Below are 16,979 nucleotides of genomic sequence, written 5' to 3' on the forward strand. Positions count from 1 at the left end.
AAATAATGCATGCTCCTTACATCTGCTATTGCTGTATTATTTTCAAGTTCTCTTTACTATTACTAACCAATCTGATATTTCTCTATTGCTCTGTTATAGTTAAAAAATCTCTGCGTAAAATGTTCTCTGTCCAAATCACTCTGTGGTTTCTCTCTCCAAAGAGGACCCCGACTGATTCATGATGCACAAATCAGCAGTTCTTGGTATAATGAAATAATGGTGATATCAAATTTTGCAAACCTGAGAGACAGACTTTGGGCAAATTCAACAAATTAAATAGCACCTGCTGGGAAACTTTGCAGACAGATGATGCACTCATCCCGTGGAGCATTAGACCATTTTCATTTCATTTTAATCTTCTCTAGTCTTTTTTATAGGACTGTCTTCAGTCCTATAGTTTATAGGACGAACTCATTTGTGGGAATGGAGAAATAGATATGCCAACTTTAATCAGGTAGGTCAATCTAAAATTATAGCAAATTGTTCTTAAAAATAGTAATTTTGCTTATAATTAAACAATATGCTTATATTGTTATCCAATAGAATTGTATTTTATTATTAATATGAACATGTGTTTGTAGAAACAAAACAAAGACCCATTTTTCTAAAAATAAATAATAGAAATCTTTCACAAATTGCAGTATAATTAGTCACACTCCAAGGAAATATAATATAGTTCCACTCCAAGATTTGTATTTTCTTCTCTTTGTACCATACACAAAATATATTTCATCCTTGTGACACCAAGCTAGATATCTTTGTACTTGGAAATTAAATACAATTCCAAAAACAAACATTTCTAAATTTATTGACTTCCACTCTCTGATCTGTATGTTATTCATATAGACTAAGAAAGCATGAGTAGTTCATCAGAATATATTTTTTTCCTCTGAAAGTTCTCGACTTTCAAAAAACAGGAGCTATGAGACACTTTTATTAATAGACATCAGATTGCTACTGAAGTCGATGTTTGTAAATACACTGCATAGCCATATAGGCACAATTAAGTTATACATTGCTAAAGTAATATTTTAGAACTTTAAGTTCTTTTAATTACTGATTACTATTGTATGCAAGAAATACCTTAAAAAAGGTAATAGATTCCAAATTTTAATTGAGACCACAGAATGAAAGCCACCAAAAGATCTATTAATCTGTCATAAGATTTCACAAAGAAACTGACATTTTGTGATATATATCAGGCAGGACAGGTTCAGTTACAGTGAGGGAAGAGAGAGACCGTCTCATATTATTTTATACTCAGTACCTGTTTTAAGAAAAAAACAGGGAAGTAAAACCAAAGACAGGCAGCCCAGCGCCAGGCCCAAAACCACGCTGGGCCTGCCTGGCTTAAAGCCAGTAGTTAAAAATCAACTCATAACTTAGAAACTGATGTTATTCATAGATTCCAGACATTGTATAGAAGAACGTTGTGCAACTCCCTGATCTGCTCTGTTTCTCTCTGACTACCAGTGCATGAAACCCCTGTCGCATATCCCCTAGATTGCTCAATCAACCACAACCCTTTTATGTAAAATCTTTAGTGTTGTGAGCCCTTAAAAGGGACAGAAATTGTGCACTCAGGGAGCTCAGATTTTAAGGCAGTAGCTTGCCGACGCTCCCAGCTGAATAAAGCCCTTCCTTCTACAACTCGGTGTCTGAGAGGTTTTGTCTGTGGCTTGTCCTGCTACATTTCTTGGTTCCCTGACCGGGAAATGAGGTAACTGATGGATGGCCCAGGCAGCCCCTTAGGTGGCTTAGGCCTGCCCTGTGGAGCATCCCTGCGGGGGACTCCAGCCAGCCTGAGTGACGTGATCCAAAGAGCTCTCCCAGGTAGGAAATTGTCCTGGTGGAATGCCTCACCAGAGCAGCGTGTAGCAGGCCCCTGCAGAGGATTAACACAGTGGCTGAACACTGAGAAGGAACTGGCACTTGGAGTCCAGACATCTGAAACTTGGTAAGACTAGTTTTTGGAACTTGCCCTACTCCATCTGAGTGGAAGCATGGCCTGATCACCCACGGTGTGCCTGTATTGGCACTTTTGTTCTGGTTTTGACTTGGCTTGACTTGGTAAGACTAGTCTTTGGAACTTGCCCCACTCCATCTGAGTAGAAGCGTGACCAGATCACCCACGGTGTGCCTGCATCGGCGCTTTTATTCTGATTTTGACTTGACTTGAATTGCTAGATACTTTGGTTTTAGTTTTGACTTGGCTTGAATTTTTTATTACTCAGATTTTGAATTTCGTGATTTTAGTTTAGTATAAACAATTAAAGTATGTGTGCCCTCGTTACCCATTCTTTGTCTTGTAGTGAGTGTGTGTGGTGTAAGTGTAGTATTTTGTTTTGGAAAAAAAAAAAAGCAGCATAGGTCAGGCACAAATAAGCCCACCCCACTAGGAACTATGTTAAAAAAAAATTTCAAGAAAGAATTTAAAGGAGATTATGGTGTTACTGTGACACCAGGAAAACTTAGAACGTTGTGTGAAATAGATGGCCAGCATTAAAGGTAGGTTGGCCATCAGAAGGAAGCCTGGACACGTCCCTCATTTCAAAGGTGTGACACAAGATAACCTGTAAGCCAAGGCACCCAGGCCAGTTTCCATACATAGACAGTTACAGCTGATTTTAGAACCCCTTCCCCCCGACAGTAGTTAAGAGAACAGCAGCATAAGTGGCTGGCAGAGGCAAGGAAAGACCAGCAGAGAGAAAAAGAGGCCATCTATACCAATTCTAAGTTAATTTAGACTAAACAAGGTCTTATTAATAGCAAAAGATAATTAAAATCCCAAACTTAAAAAGTTTTCAACAAAAGTGAAGTTTGCTAAAAGTTAACAGTGTAACATGTATTATAGTAACTTCTAATCTTGTGGCCTTAGACAGTCTAGTCCAAAGACACAAAGAATAGTTATCTTCAAAAAAAAAAAAAAAAAAGAAAGAAAAAAAGAAAAGAAAAAGGAGGCAGAATTTATATATAAAAAGTGTTCTATAGTAAATTCTTGTCCTGAAATAAATTAACTAGTTGTTTAAAGAAAAAAAGTTTGTAATAAGTCAAAAAGTTAAGACATGTTGAAAAATTGTGAAAATCATGAAAGAAAAAATGTTACAAAAAAATTTTATGCAAAAAATACTGTATAATTTTTAAAAAGTAATAAGGCCTCCTAAGTACTATTAAAGAAACAGTTTATGTGCAAGGTGTATAAGAAAAGTAAAATATACCTTTAGTAAAAAGATTATAAAAGGGCATAAAAATATGGATTTTTACCTACATTAAAAGGTTAAAAAAATTATTGTTTTAAAAGTTTAAGCAAGTTTTAAAACGTTAATTATAAATAAAATTCTGTGTGTAAACATATTAGCTAAAGTTAAAAAGGTATCATCCAGTTTTTCTGTAAACTGGATATTAAAGTAAAAATGCAAAAGGTTTTTCTTAAAGCATCAACCTGCTCTTTAACAAAAATTATAAAACGTTGAAAAAAGTCTATAAAATCTTACCTTATAGTCAAACATGAAAAATTAGATAAATATGTCTACAAGGTTTTATTAAAATTAAGTTTAACATTAATAACACAGTAATATAAAGGTAAAATTTAGCTTATCTGGTATAAAAATCATACAAGGAGAATTATGAATTATTAAATATAAAAAGCTGTTTAGTTTTCTTTAGTCTAAAAACTAATAAAAATTGGTGCTAAAAGAAACATTCATTTTACTAGAGGATCATAAATGTTAAAGACTTAAAACAAACTTTGGCAGTTAAGACAACATACCAAGATGCAAATGCCTGGTTGAAATAGATCAAATATTCCATCTGCACGTTAAACAAAAGCAACTGTTATGCTTGTGCATAACAGAGGCCCTGATTGTCCCCCTTCCACTAAGGTGGTCCTCCAGTCAACCAGGCATGGGCTGTATGGTAGCTCTTTTCCAGGATTCTACAGCCTGGAGTAATAAGTCATGCCAAGCTCTCTCTGCTATATCCCGAAGTCCCTGCGGGTCAGCCCCCGAGGGCCATCCTGCTTCTGTCTCCCAACACTAAGTTCACTTCATGTCTCTCACGGCAGGGAGGAGACAGCATTCCTTGGAGACCTGAAGGGATGCAGTGAGCTTAAGAATTTTCAAGAGCTTATCAATCAGTCAGCCCTTGTTCATCCCCGAGTGGATGTGTGGTAGTATTTTGGTGGACCTTTACTAGGCACTCTGCCAAATAACTATAGTGGCACTTGTGCTTTAGTCCATTTGGCTATCCCTTTCACCCTGGCATTTCATCAAACAGAGGAAGGAAAAAAAATAATAATAAGATATCATAAAACGAGAGAAGCCCCTTATAGGTCTTTCAACTCTCACATCTATTTAGATGCAATTGGAGCCCCACAAAGAATACCAGATCAATTTAAAGCTTGAAATCAAATAGTTACAAGATTTAAGTCAATATTTTAGTAGATGACAGTCAATAAAAATGTAGATTAGATAAACTACATCTATTACAACCAACAGCAATGAGCTTTTCATGAGTTAAAAAGAAATACTCATGTCAGCCCCAGCCCTGAGGCTACCTGACCTGACAAAACTCTTTACACTCTTATGATTCAGAAAGAAAAAAAAAATGGCAGTTGGAGTTTTAACCCAGACTGTAAGGCCCTGGCCAAGGCCAGTGGCCTATCTCTCAAAACAACTAGACAGGGTTTCCTAAGGCTGGCCCCATGTCCAAAGGCCCTGGTAGCAACGGCCCTGTTAGCACAAGAGGCAGATAAGCTAACTCTTAGACAAAACCTAAACATAAAGTCCCTCCATGCTGTGGTGATTTTAATAAATACCAAAGGACACCATTAGCTAATGAATGCTAGACTAACTAGATACCAAAGCTTGCTCTGTGAAAATCTCCACCCAACCACTGAAGTTTGCAACACCCTAAACCCCGCCACCTTGCTCCCGGTATCAGAGAGCCCAGTTAAACATAACTGTGTAGAAGTATTAGACTCAGTTTATTCTAGTAGCCCCAGCCACCACGACCACCCTTAAACATCAGTAGACTAGGAGCTGTACGTAGATAGGAGCAGCTTTGCCAACCCCTGTAAAATGATTCTGAAGAAGATGACAAGCCCTGCTCCAGTCACATCCGGAAGCTGACTGGCCCACTCATGGCTGAAGCATGAGGAAACTCATCGCAAGACTCATTTTCTTTAAAATTTAGACTTGTACAGTAAGGACTTCAACTGACCTTCCTCAAACTGAGAACTGTTCCCAGTATATACATCAAGTCACTGAGGTAAGACAAAAGATTGCTGCAGTCCTATTATTTTATAGTTATTATAAGTGTATCAAGACTCTAAAAGAAACTTGCTTGTATAATGCTATTCTATCCAAATTATGCAGCCCAGGAAATAACGAACCTGATACATGTTATGACACATTTTAAGCCTCCCATGATCACAGTTTTTAAAATAAAATTAAGGACTGGTCCTTTTCTAGGTGACACAAGTAAGGTAATAGCTAGAACAGAAAAAAGAGAGGTCCCCAAAAATGTAACCTTAAAATTTGACGCTTGTGCCGCTATTAATAGTAAGCAGCATAGAATAAGATGCGGTTCTCTAAATTGAAAAAAAACAAAGTTACACAGTAAAAAAAATAAGTATATCAAGAATCATATTTATGTGAGATGTGTCAATACTGGTCTTGTGTCATTTAGGCTACTTGAAAAAAAAGACAAAAAAGATTCTGTTTGTCTCCAAAAAGGAAAAGTCAGCCCCTCTTGCATGAGTTGGAGCTGCAACCTTTTAGAATTGATAATCACAAATCCCTCAGACCCAAAGTGCAATAAAGAAAAATATGTAACATTAGGCATTGATAGAAAAAGACTAGATCCTAGTGTAAGCATCCTAATAAAAGGAGAGTTTCAAAAACGCTCTCCAGAACCAGTACTTCAGACTTTCTATGATGAACTAAATGTGCCAGTACCTGAGATTCCAGGAAAAACTAAAAATTCATTTTTGCAATTAGGTGAACATGTAGCTCAGTCTCTGCAAGTCACCTCATGTTATGTTTGTGGAGGAACCGTAACAGGAGATCAATGGCCATAGGAAGCCTGAGAATTAGTTCCTACAGACCCAGTTCCTGATGAATTCCTAGCCCAAAAGAACCACCCTGACAATTTTTAGGTTCTAAAAGTCTCAATTATTGGACAGTATTGCATAGATAAAGAAAGAAAAGGATTAATTCATCCTGTAAGACGGCTTAGTTGTCTTAGGCAAAAGCTGTATAATGGTACCACAAAAACAGTTACATGGTGGAGTTCCAATTACAAAGAAAGAAATCCATTCAGTAAATTTCCAAAGTTGCAGACTGTCTAGGCCCACCCAGAATTCCACCAGGACTGGACGGCCCCCACCAGGTTATACTAGATATGTGGACACAAAGCTTAGGCTAAGCTGCCTGATCAGTGGACAGGTAGCTCTGTAATTGGAACCATTAAGTCATCTTTCTTCTTACTGCTCATAAAAACAGGTAAATTTCTAGGCTTCCCAGTCTATAATTCCTGCGAAAAACGAAGCATAGCCATAAGTGATTAGAAAGATGATAAACGGCCCCCTAAAAAAATCATACAATACTATATACTCACCATTTAGGCACAAGATGGCTCATAAAGATATTGAACCCCCATCTACATGCTCAACCGAATCATATGGTTAAAAGCTGTTTTAGATATTATTACTAATAAAACCAGTCAAGTCTTGACTATTCTTGCCCGGTAAGAGACTCTGATGAGAAATGCTATCCATCAAAATAGACTAGCTCTTGACTACTTGCTAGCAGCTGAAGGAGGAGTTTGTGAAAAATTTAACCTTACTAATTGTTGTCTACACATAGATGATCAACAGCAAGTGGTTGAAGATATAGTTAAAGATATAATAAAACTGGCACATGTACCCGTGCAAGTGTGGCACGGACTCAATCCAGGAGCCATGTTTAGAAATTAGTTCCCAGCAACAGGAAGATTTAAAACTCTTATAATAATAGTAGCAATAGTAATAGGAACCTGCTTAGTGCTCCCTTGTCTGATACCTGTATTTCTCCAAATGATAAAAAACTTTGTCACTACCTTAGTTCACCAAAATGCTTCAGCACAAGCATACTATATAAATCACTATCAATCTATTGCACAAAAAGACATAAGCAGCAAAAATAAGAGTGAAAACTCCCACTAATAAAAAGTGAGAGTCTCAAAGGAGGGAAATGAGGGAAGAGAGACCCTCTCATATTGTTTTATACTCAGTACCTGTTTTAAGAAAAGAATAAGGAAGTAAAACCAAAGACAGGCAGCCCAGCACCAGGCCCGAAACCAGGCCTGGGCCTGCCTGGCCTAAACCCAGTAGTTAAAAATCAACTCATAACTTAGAAACCGATGTTATTCATAGATTCCAGACATTGTATAGAAGAACATTGTGAAACTCCCTGCCCTGTTCTGTTTCTCTCTGACCGCCAGTACATGCAGCCCCTGTCATGTACCCCTTGCTTGCTCAAATCAATCGTGACCCTTTCATGTGAAATCTTTAGTGTTGTGAGCCCTTAAAAAGGACAGAAATTGTGCATTTGAGGAGCTCGGATTTTAAGGCAGTAGCTTGCCGATGCTCCCAGCTGAATAAAGCCCTTCCTTCTACAACTTGATGTCTGAGAAGTTTTGTCTGCTGCTCGTCCTGCTACAACAGTGCAGTAATAGAGTAAACGCCATACATAATCTCAAGTGGTTTAATATAATAAATATTCCATTTTATATGGAATAATGTCTAATGCAGTAAATGATTTAACATTTTAAGATAAAAGATTTTATAAATGTACGTTCATTGAAACAATATAAAAATACAAATCATCAGAACAATAGAAATATATCCAAAGTATTTATTACCTTTACTAAAAATTCAAACTTGAAAATAAAATATGGAGAAAACAATAATTATTATGAAATTTTAAATGTTCTTGGGCCAAGTTAAAAATGATTTGATTTTGAAAACAAAGTATGATTGCTTTTTAATTAAAAATAATTGATTTTTAATGTTTCTGGCAAAAAGCATACTGTGAAATAACTACAAAATAACTGACATTTCCACTGGTAAACATGTTGCTAAAAATAATTAAGTAGCTGTGCTTGATTTATTATCAGTAACTAAAGGACAGAAGTTCTTATTTTGAAGCATTCAGCATCCTCCAAGTTAGTTAATGTGGGCAATCCTCATTTCTCAGTTTAGTGATGTTAAGATTCATTCTTGTACTAGAATCAAGTTGCAACCTAATTTAAGAAAAAAAAAGTAATCTGTTACTTCTTAGTCACTGTTACAAACTCAAAAGCCTAAATTAGCCAAAGAGGAGATGGTCCTTTGATCATTTTGAAATGTAAAATTTTCAGGTCACATTTTTTTAAGATAAGAAATCTGTCTGGTGAAAATGTGTTACCTAGTTATCAATACAGCTGTGACATTTATTATTAAAATTTAAAATCACTTAATAAAATAATTTTATTTTGTTAAAATATTATTTTGGGATTTGAGGGCTATACTGTCATTTTTTTTTCTTGAGTTTGGCTGAAAGTAAGAAACCATTGAAAATGTATTATTAGGAATCTGCATGAATGAATGATGGTTTAGTATTTTGAAGTAGTTTCTGTAATATTTTTAAAGTTTTTCTTAGTCAATATTAAAAGATATTGACAAGATCTGCCCTCATAATCATTTAAACTCATAATAATTTAAACTTTCAGAGCAATTTTTCAATATAAAAAGGATCATGCTTCACTGACATCTTTCAGTATTCTCTAACACCCTCCATTTGTTTACTTCTTTATATCTAATAACCACCAAAGCAATTACCAAATCCATATAGCCTTGAAACAACTTAGCGAAGTAATTTAACATCTTTTCGTATCATAGATAGAAGCCAATTTTCATCAGAGTCTAAAATCAATTGTTTCTCTGTAACTCTTCCAATATCATCATAGAATAAACTACAGGATACAGATGATGACCAAGGGTGAGTAATTTATTTTGCGTATACAATATTTGTCAGGCCTCTGGGCCCAAACTTGCACGTATGCATCTAGATGGCCTGAAGTAACTGAAGAATGACAAAAGTAGTGAAAATGGCCGGTTCCTGCCTTAACTGATGGCATTACCTTGTGAAATTCCTTCTCCTGGCTCAGAAGCTCCCCCACTGAGCACCTTGTGTCCCCCGCCCCTGCCCACGAGGGAACAACCCCCTTTGACTGTAATTTTCCAGTACCTACCCAAATCCTATAAAATGGTCCCACCACTATCTCCCTTCGCTGACTCTCTTTTCGGACTCAGCCCATCTGCACCCAGGTGATTAGAAAGCTTTATCACTCACACAAAGCCTGTTTGGTGGTCTTTTCACACGGATGTGTGTGAAAATATTGACCACTTCTCTAGACGTGTCTGTGTTGTAATTGTCACACCTTGCATCCTGCTATGCCGCATTGCACTCACTTCTACAGAGATGGCTACTTGACCCTCAAGCATTCAGGAGCTAAATGGTGGGGCATGTTGACCATATGGAAAGGTGGCTGGTCACTCAGCAGCAATTCCCCTGTCTTGTGACATTGCAGGAATGGTGCTCTGAGAGCCAAGACAAATGAATTGTGCCTGTGTCCATTTTTTAACAAGATGATGCATAGGAACCTTTGCTGAAGGAAACAAGTTATTAAGCTTGCTCTTGGAACAAGGATTCCAACTGACTTTTAGGAGCATGAAACAACTGACAATGGTAACTAGGTGATGAAATTGGAAATGATTTCTGCAGAAGAAAAATTATTATAGATACAGATATCCCAGATATGGACACCCACAATTATTATGTAGCAACTTTATGTGGTTTTATGTGTTCATAAACTAAAAAAAAAAAAAAATTGTCATGAGGCCCTTAGCGGCTCAAAAATAGGTCTCTGCTGAAAATTTTTACAATTTTATTCTGCTGACAATACCTATTGTTGTTCATCACACCAATCGATTGCCACCTGCTCACAGGGTAAAAACATAAGGTTATTATTTTATCCTAGTAGAGAAAAAGATTCCCCAAAGGGCAAACCTGAGATTCATCTTGAATTTTCCTCTTCTCCTTTACCACACCTTCTATCCATCAATTCGTTGTCATTTCTTGTGATTTTCCTTCCTAAATGTCTCACAGATCCAGTCTCACCATTGCCTTTCTGGACCAGTGAACTCAGATGTTAGTCTTATTCTGCACTTCTCTGATAAACCTCCCAAACTCCATTTTTCCTGCTTCCATTCTTTTCTCCAAATTATGCTCAGAAAGATTTTTGAAAGATTTAAATGTATCCTAGTTAAAATCATCCACAGGCCTTTTATTACTCAAAGAATAAGAACCAAAGTGATTATCAGGCCTAATAAATAGCTATGATCTTCTTGTCATTCTAACTATTCATTCAGTTGTGCAAAAATACCTATCAAGAACCACTGTTGAAATAAATAAGTACTTTTCAAGGACAGTCTCAAATATCTTCACTAATGATAATATACCACTAAATATTTCCTTTATATACCCTCATAGTATCCTATACCTCTTCACAGCTTCTTGCTCCGATGTGTACTTGTGTTATTAGTAACAGTATTATAATGTAGTATATGATCAATAGAGAAGAAACAAAATTTTTAAATCTGGTTGGAAAGACTCTCTCAGGGAGAGAATGTATGTTTTGTTTAGAAATACACTATTGGGCAAGTTTAGCTAAAAGAGAAGCTCATATGGAAACAACACGAAGGGGCTAAGGTAAGACAAGTGACAGCTAAACTACACATAAGATTATAGGAGAGATTTAAAGAGTAGAAAGAGAACTAAGTCTAGTGAGAAGATATCATGAGAAGGGGAGGTCCAAGCACCATTTCCCAGGTGGCAGGTGAGGAGCCTAGTCAACTGTAGAGGAGCTTTGACTAGAGAAGCTTTTAGAGCCAGAAGGTGGTAAAAAAAAAAAAAAAAAAAAAAAAAAAAAAAAGAAAAAGAAAAGAAAAAAAAAGACTGTTTGTTTGTTTTTGAGATGGAGTTTCAGAGTTTCACTCTTTTTGCCCAGGCTGGAGTGCAATTGTGCAATCTTGGCTCACTGCAACCTCTGCCTCCACTTCAGCCTCCCAAATTTCTGGGGTTACAGGGCTGAGCCACCGTGCCGGGCCTGGGTAGACACTTCTTAAAAGACATTTATGCAGCCAAGAAACAAATGAAAAAAAGCTCATCATCCCTGGTCATTAGAGAAATGCAAATCCAAACCACAATGAGATACTATCTCATATCAGTTAGAATGGCGATTATTAAAAAGTCAGGAAACAACAGGTGCTGGAGAGGCTGTGGAGAAATAGGACCACTTTTACACTGTTGGTGGGAGTGTAAATTAGTTCAACCATTGCAGTGGACAGTGTGGTAATTCCTCAAGGATCCAGAACCAGAAATACCATTTGACCCAGCAATCTCATTACTGCTTACATACCCAAAGGATTATAAATCATTCTACTCTAAAGACACATGCACACGTATGTTTATTGCAGCACTATTTGCAATACCAAAGACTTGGAGCCAACCCAAATGCCCATCAATGATAGACTGGATAAAGAAAATGTGGCACATATATGCCGTGGAACACTATGCAGCCATAAAAAAAGAATGAGTTTACATCCTTTGCAAGGATATGGATGAAGCTGGGATCATCATCCTCAGCAAACTAACACAGGAACAGAAAACCAAACATCACATGTTCTCATTCATAGGTGGGAGCTGAACAATGAGAACACATGGACACAGGGAGGGGAACAACACACACTGGGGCCTGTCAGTGGGGGCGGGAGGAGAGAGGAGGGAGAGCATCAGTACAAATAGCTAACGAATGTGGGGCTTAAAACCTAGATGATGGGTTGATAGGTGCCGCAAACCACCATGGCACATGTATACCTATGTAACAAATGTGCATGTTCTGCACATGTATCCCACAACTTAAAGTAAAAAGAAAAAAAAAGAAAAGAAAGAAAAATGAAAGAAGAAAATATCTGCTTGATTTCTCCTTCTTGCAAAGTTATAGGAACTAGCAATAAAGCTGGTTTGTTTATAATTGTTAGAGGATAATTTTCACAAAAGTAAAATCATGACTCTCATACAAACATAAAATGAACAAAGATTTTATTGGACTAATTAATTAATGAGGGAAACAGTAGGATTTTAATAACTAATTCAAAGAGCATAGGCAAAACTAGAAAATATATGAAAAAAGTAATGCCTGTGTTAGATATAATACTAGTTATTGTCTAACGAGTTACTTAATCTGTAGGACAATTTATTCCATTGTAGAGAAATTATTTATATTTCACCAAAAATACATTATTAAAAAAAAAACTTTACAATTGAAGCCTGGGAGCCTAATATAAACTAAGAACCTTTGCCTATATAACATGCCCCCATGTGACATTGAAAGGATGTGATGCCTAGCCAAGTTTATCAAATTTTTGAACATATTCAAATTTGAAAAAGTGCACCATTTTAATCAGAGGTGAGTAATTAAAGACAGTGAGATTAATTTTTTCCATTCAACTTCCAGGAATCCTTGAATTCAATCCACAGTTGAACTCCAGAACTATAACTATCTCATAAGGCTGTTATGCAGGAAAGGAATTATTCAGCATGTCTGTATTGCTCAGATTCTGCACATTTTCAAGGAAGGACATTCTTTAGGAGTAGCCCTTGGACAGCTTCTGGTAGATGAGCACTGAGTCCTTGGAATATTATGCTTGGTAAGATATTTTATATGTGTGAGTGAGGTCTTGGGCCACTTTATACCTGATGGATTAGATAGTTTTTGCAAACTAATATAATTTACAGTGAGTTCCTATTTTTGCTTTGGTGTGTTAGAGTATTAGTAGTGGAGGTCAGTCACGCAGGTGGTGTGTTCTTACATGACTGACCCCAGGAAAACTCTACATACCAAGGCTCAAGTGGGATTCCCTACTTGACAACACATTACATTATGTAGTCACACGTCATTAATGGAAGAATGAAACATCTGTATGACTTCACTGGGAGAGGGCTTTTAGAAACTTGTACTTTGTTTCTTCTGCACATTGGTCCATGTAACTTTTCCCTTTGCTGATTTTAATCTATTTGTACCCTTTCACAATAATAAACCATAACCATGAGTATAACAGCATCTGAATCTTGTGAGTCCTTCTAGCAAATCACTGAGTCTAAGTATAATCTTTTGGACCCCTGACACAGTTGTAGTGAGTAACCAAAGAGATAATGCATGTAAAGTGTTTGGCAAATAAAAGATTTTATTGGCTCACTTCCAGACCACAGAAAATGCCAGTTATAAGACAACTCCTCTCTAGCACACCTTGACATAATTGATTGGATTTAAGATGGAGCCCCAGACATCTTCCCAACACTCTTCCCCAAACTAAGAGCCATGGCTCCATTATGTGACTTGAGACCATCAGGGCAAATCCTACTCTGTCCTTTATTCTTGTTTATCTCAGTCACTACTTGTTACGTAAGTACTATAATTGTTTAATAGAGTTATAAACCTGATGTTACTTTTTTGCATCATTAGTAACTCTTTAGTATGAGACAAATAGTCTGGCTATAATTTGCTCATAATTTGGCTAAAATATACAATTAAACCTACCATTGGGTTTGTACTCACTTTCCTTAGAATGTAGCCCATCTTCCTTTGATCCAAGTTCTTTGTAAAATTCACTTGGTTTCCTGAATGGATGAACTCAACCACTACGTGACTTTTCAGATGATACAAAAAATAAATAGCTCAGAAATATGAACACTGAATCAAATTGTACCCCAAAAGAGAGTTTCCTCTCTCCACAGAAACAACTGGGTACATTTTATATGAACTAGATTTGTAACCAAACTTTCAGAGAAATGGATTTTGATAAAGAGTTAGGGAACATAAGACGCATGATCAGAGGCTAATGTTTAGACTTTAAAATAAAGTCAAACTAATTAGGTACAACCAAGAGCAGTTTTTATTAGATTTACATGATGATCCCTCTAGTATAAATTTCAACAATTGACACTGGACTGTTCTTCATATATGATAGCAAAACACTGAAACAGTATTAGAAAATCTCATAGGAATAACTATACCAAAAATAAATAATTGAATTGCCTCTAAACACTGGTATTAGATTTGTGGGGGAGAATTTATTTTACCTACTTCTACAAATTGGGGAGTAATGTGTAATTTTATTGAACTGATGCCTGCTTTAGAGATAGTATCTACTGTAATGGAGATTCATTTTGGCTCACCAAATATCAAATAATTTAACTTAAGGTATTTGTATAATTTGATTCAAGAAGATAAAAACTTAGAGTGTAAATTCAAAGTTTTAAACACCAGAGAGGAAATTAGGACTCTTGTCTTCTCTAAGTGTCTTCATTTCACAAATTACAGAAGACCAAAACATAGGAAGAGTTTTACATGCTGTGATATAAAAAAATAGCAAGAGGATTGTACAATGTAATTAAGGCCATAGAACTTCATGCTTGAAAGAATTTAATGTAATAGAACAGGTGGTTCAAAATAGAGTCATTTTACATAAAATGCAAGCCATTCACAGTAGAATATTAACAATTTTAGGAAAACAGTGTTGTACTTAAAACCTTACAGGCTTGTCTGGAATGTTTAATATTGCAAAAAGGTTCTGTGAAACAAACAATAAAATTATGGAATTAATAATTAGGCTTAGCCCTGTACATGGGTCAGTAGATTTTTCATATCGAAATTCTTTTTGCTTAATTTATTTTGGTATTGTGGTATCTGGATTAGAAACAAACTGCAAGAACTGTTCATATCTTAGTATTAGTCTGTTTCCCTGCTCAAATGTTTGATCTCCAAATTTTTTAATTCAGTGCATAGCTGCTATTTCATAACATGTTCTAATAAATGTACTCAAAACAAAAGAAGAAAAGTAAAAGAAAATCTAACATAACACTTAGAGATGTTGGAACAATTACTACCAGGAACTCTACACGTGACCATAACACATTAAAACCAGTGCAGATTGGATTGATTATATCCCCAGGTGATAATGATTTCCCCTCCTTTCTAGGCTAAAGGATAACCAAAGAGGAGATGGAGAACTAAAACCAGTATATTTTTCTATTCCTCTGCTCAGAAATTCTAACCCAGAGATACTTTACTGTTTCTCTACTAAATAATTCTAGCACATAGCATGCTTTTCTTTTTGTGTGCCAGCCAATAGAGGCCTTAGGCAAAAATTACTTATATGCGTGCTCCAGGAAATATTTACTTTTCAAAGATAAGATTGTGAACCAACCTAAACAATTTTCTTATCAAAATTAGCAGCCTGCTCATCAAACTCACAAGACTCTTACCTTTCTGCACCCAGCAAACAACACAAAATTTCATATCAAAAACTTTACCCCAAATAATTCCCTACCTTGCAAGACTACCCTATATCATCCAGTCCAGGCCTTAAATCTGACTTTTCTTTTCTGAGACACTACTGGAGTTCTGTCAAAGCAGTATCTGTAGTAAGTTTGATAAATAAAATTGGTTGCTAAACATCAATATCTTCTTTTCTGGCAGATGTTTGGGGAAGTCAAAAGTTGACAGAATATACTTAATTTATTTTCCCTTCTTAATCTCCTGATATGTAGTAGGATCTCCTAATATGTGTTAGAATCTCTTGGTTCCTTCAGCATAACTTTAAATAACATACACAAATTTTTGTTTCTTAATTTACTAAATTCAATGCTGTGTGAATCCTCACTAATACAGATATAGAGAATATCTAATTAATAAAGACATGGAAATAAATGCATAAATTTTTCCCATTCAACTTTCCTAATCTTTTACATTTTTATTTTGGAATTTGTCAATGTATATAACACTTGTCTTCCTGCAGTAGTTTAATTTTGGTTTTAGAAATAAATCCTGATTGCCAGTGAGTAAAAGCGCTCTACTATGCTTTTTCTAATCAGCATTTGGTTGGCTGGATTTTTCAAACATAGAATAAGTATAATGTAGACTTTTTTTTTACCTCTGTGCCTAGATCCTTCATTGAGTCTCACTGGTTTTATGATATGTATGAAAATGTCTGCTAGTGGCTTTAGATTTGAATGACAGCTTCTATAATAAACATTCTTGCATTGCTCTTTATTTTTCTCAGAACTTTGTGTAAACTGCTCTATCACATTCTAGCACTGGATGTGTCAACGCAAAAAGTTTGAAAGTCTGAGGCTGGCCTGATATTTTTAATCTTTATTTGTTAGAAGCATGATATTTCTGCTAAAATGTCTCAAGAATCCTTTATCTTTGAAGTTTAGTAACTTCACTAGCATATGTCTGGGTATTTCTATATCTTTTTTTGTGTGTGTGAAACAGTGCATACCATTTCAATCAGCAGATTTGTATTTTTTCTTTTAGAAAAACATTATATTGTCTAATGAATGCATTTCTGTTCTATTTTTATAATTTTATTTCTTCTCTTCTCTACTTTAAGGAGTAAATTATTATTATGTACAGCATCTTTTTTATTAGATATTCTTTTTTCTTTCTTATAAAATCAGTTTCTTTACAGTTTTTCCCTGAATTCAAAATGATTTTCTTAGACTTTCCTCTAAGTCACTAATTCAGACTTTGAGCCTCTCTTTTCTTTTCTTTTCTATTCCACTAATTATTATTTGTAATTTCTTTTGGTTCTTAGTTGACATCCTTCTACTGCAGTCTCAATTTATAATTCTTTTGTTTTCACAACTCATTATTTTTCAAAAAGTTTATCTCACAGAATAATGTTTTCTTTAAAGTACTTTCTTATAATGAGCCCTTTCAGATTATTCTTATTTGATTCCTCTCTTGTTTTTTTTCTAGATTAGATTATTTGATCATTTTGCAGGCTGTGTTCTCTTCATCTTCCCCACCATCTCTTCCTCATTCTTATT

This window comes from Symphalangus syndactylus, chromosome 19, assembly GCF_028878055.3.
Source record: "Symphalangus syndactylus isolate Jambi chromosome 19, NHGRI_mSymSyn1-v2.1_pri, whole genome shotgun sequence".
Classification (NCBI taxonomy): Eukaryota; Metazoa; Chordata; class Mammalia; order Primates; family Hylobatidae; genus Symphalangus; species Symphalangus syndactylus.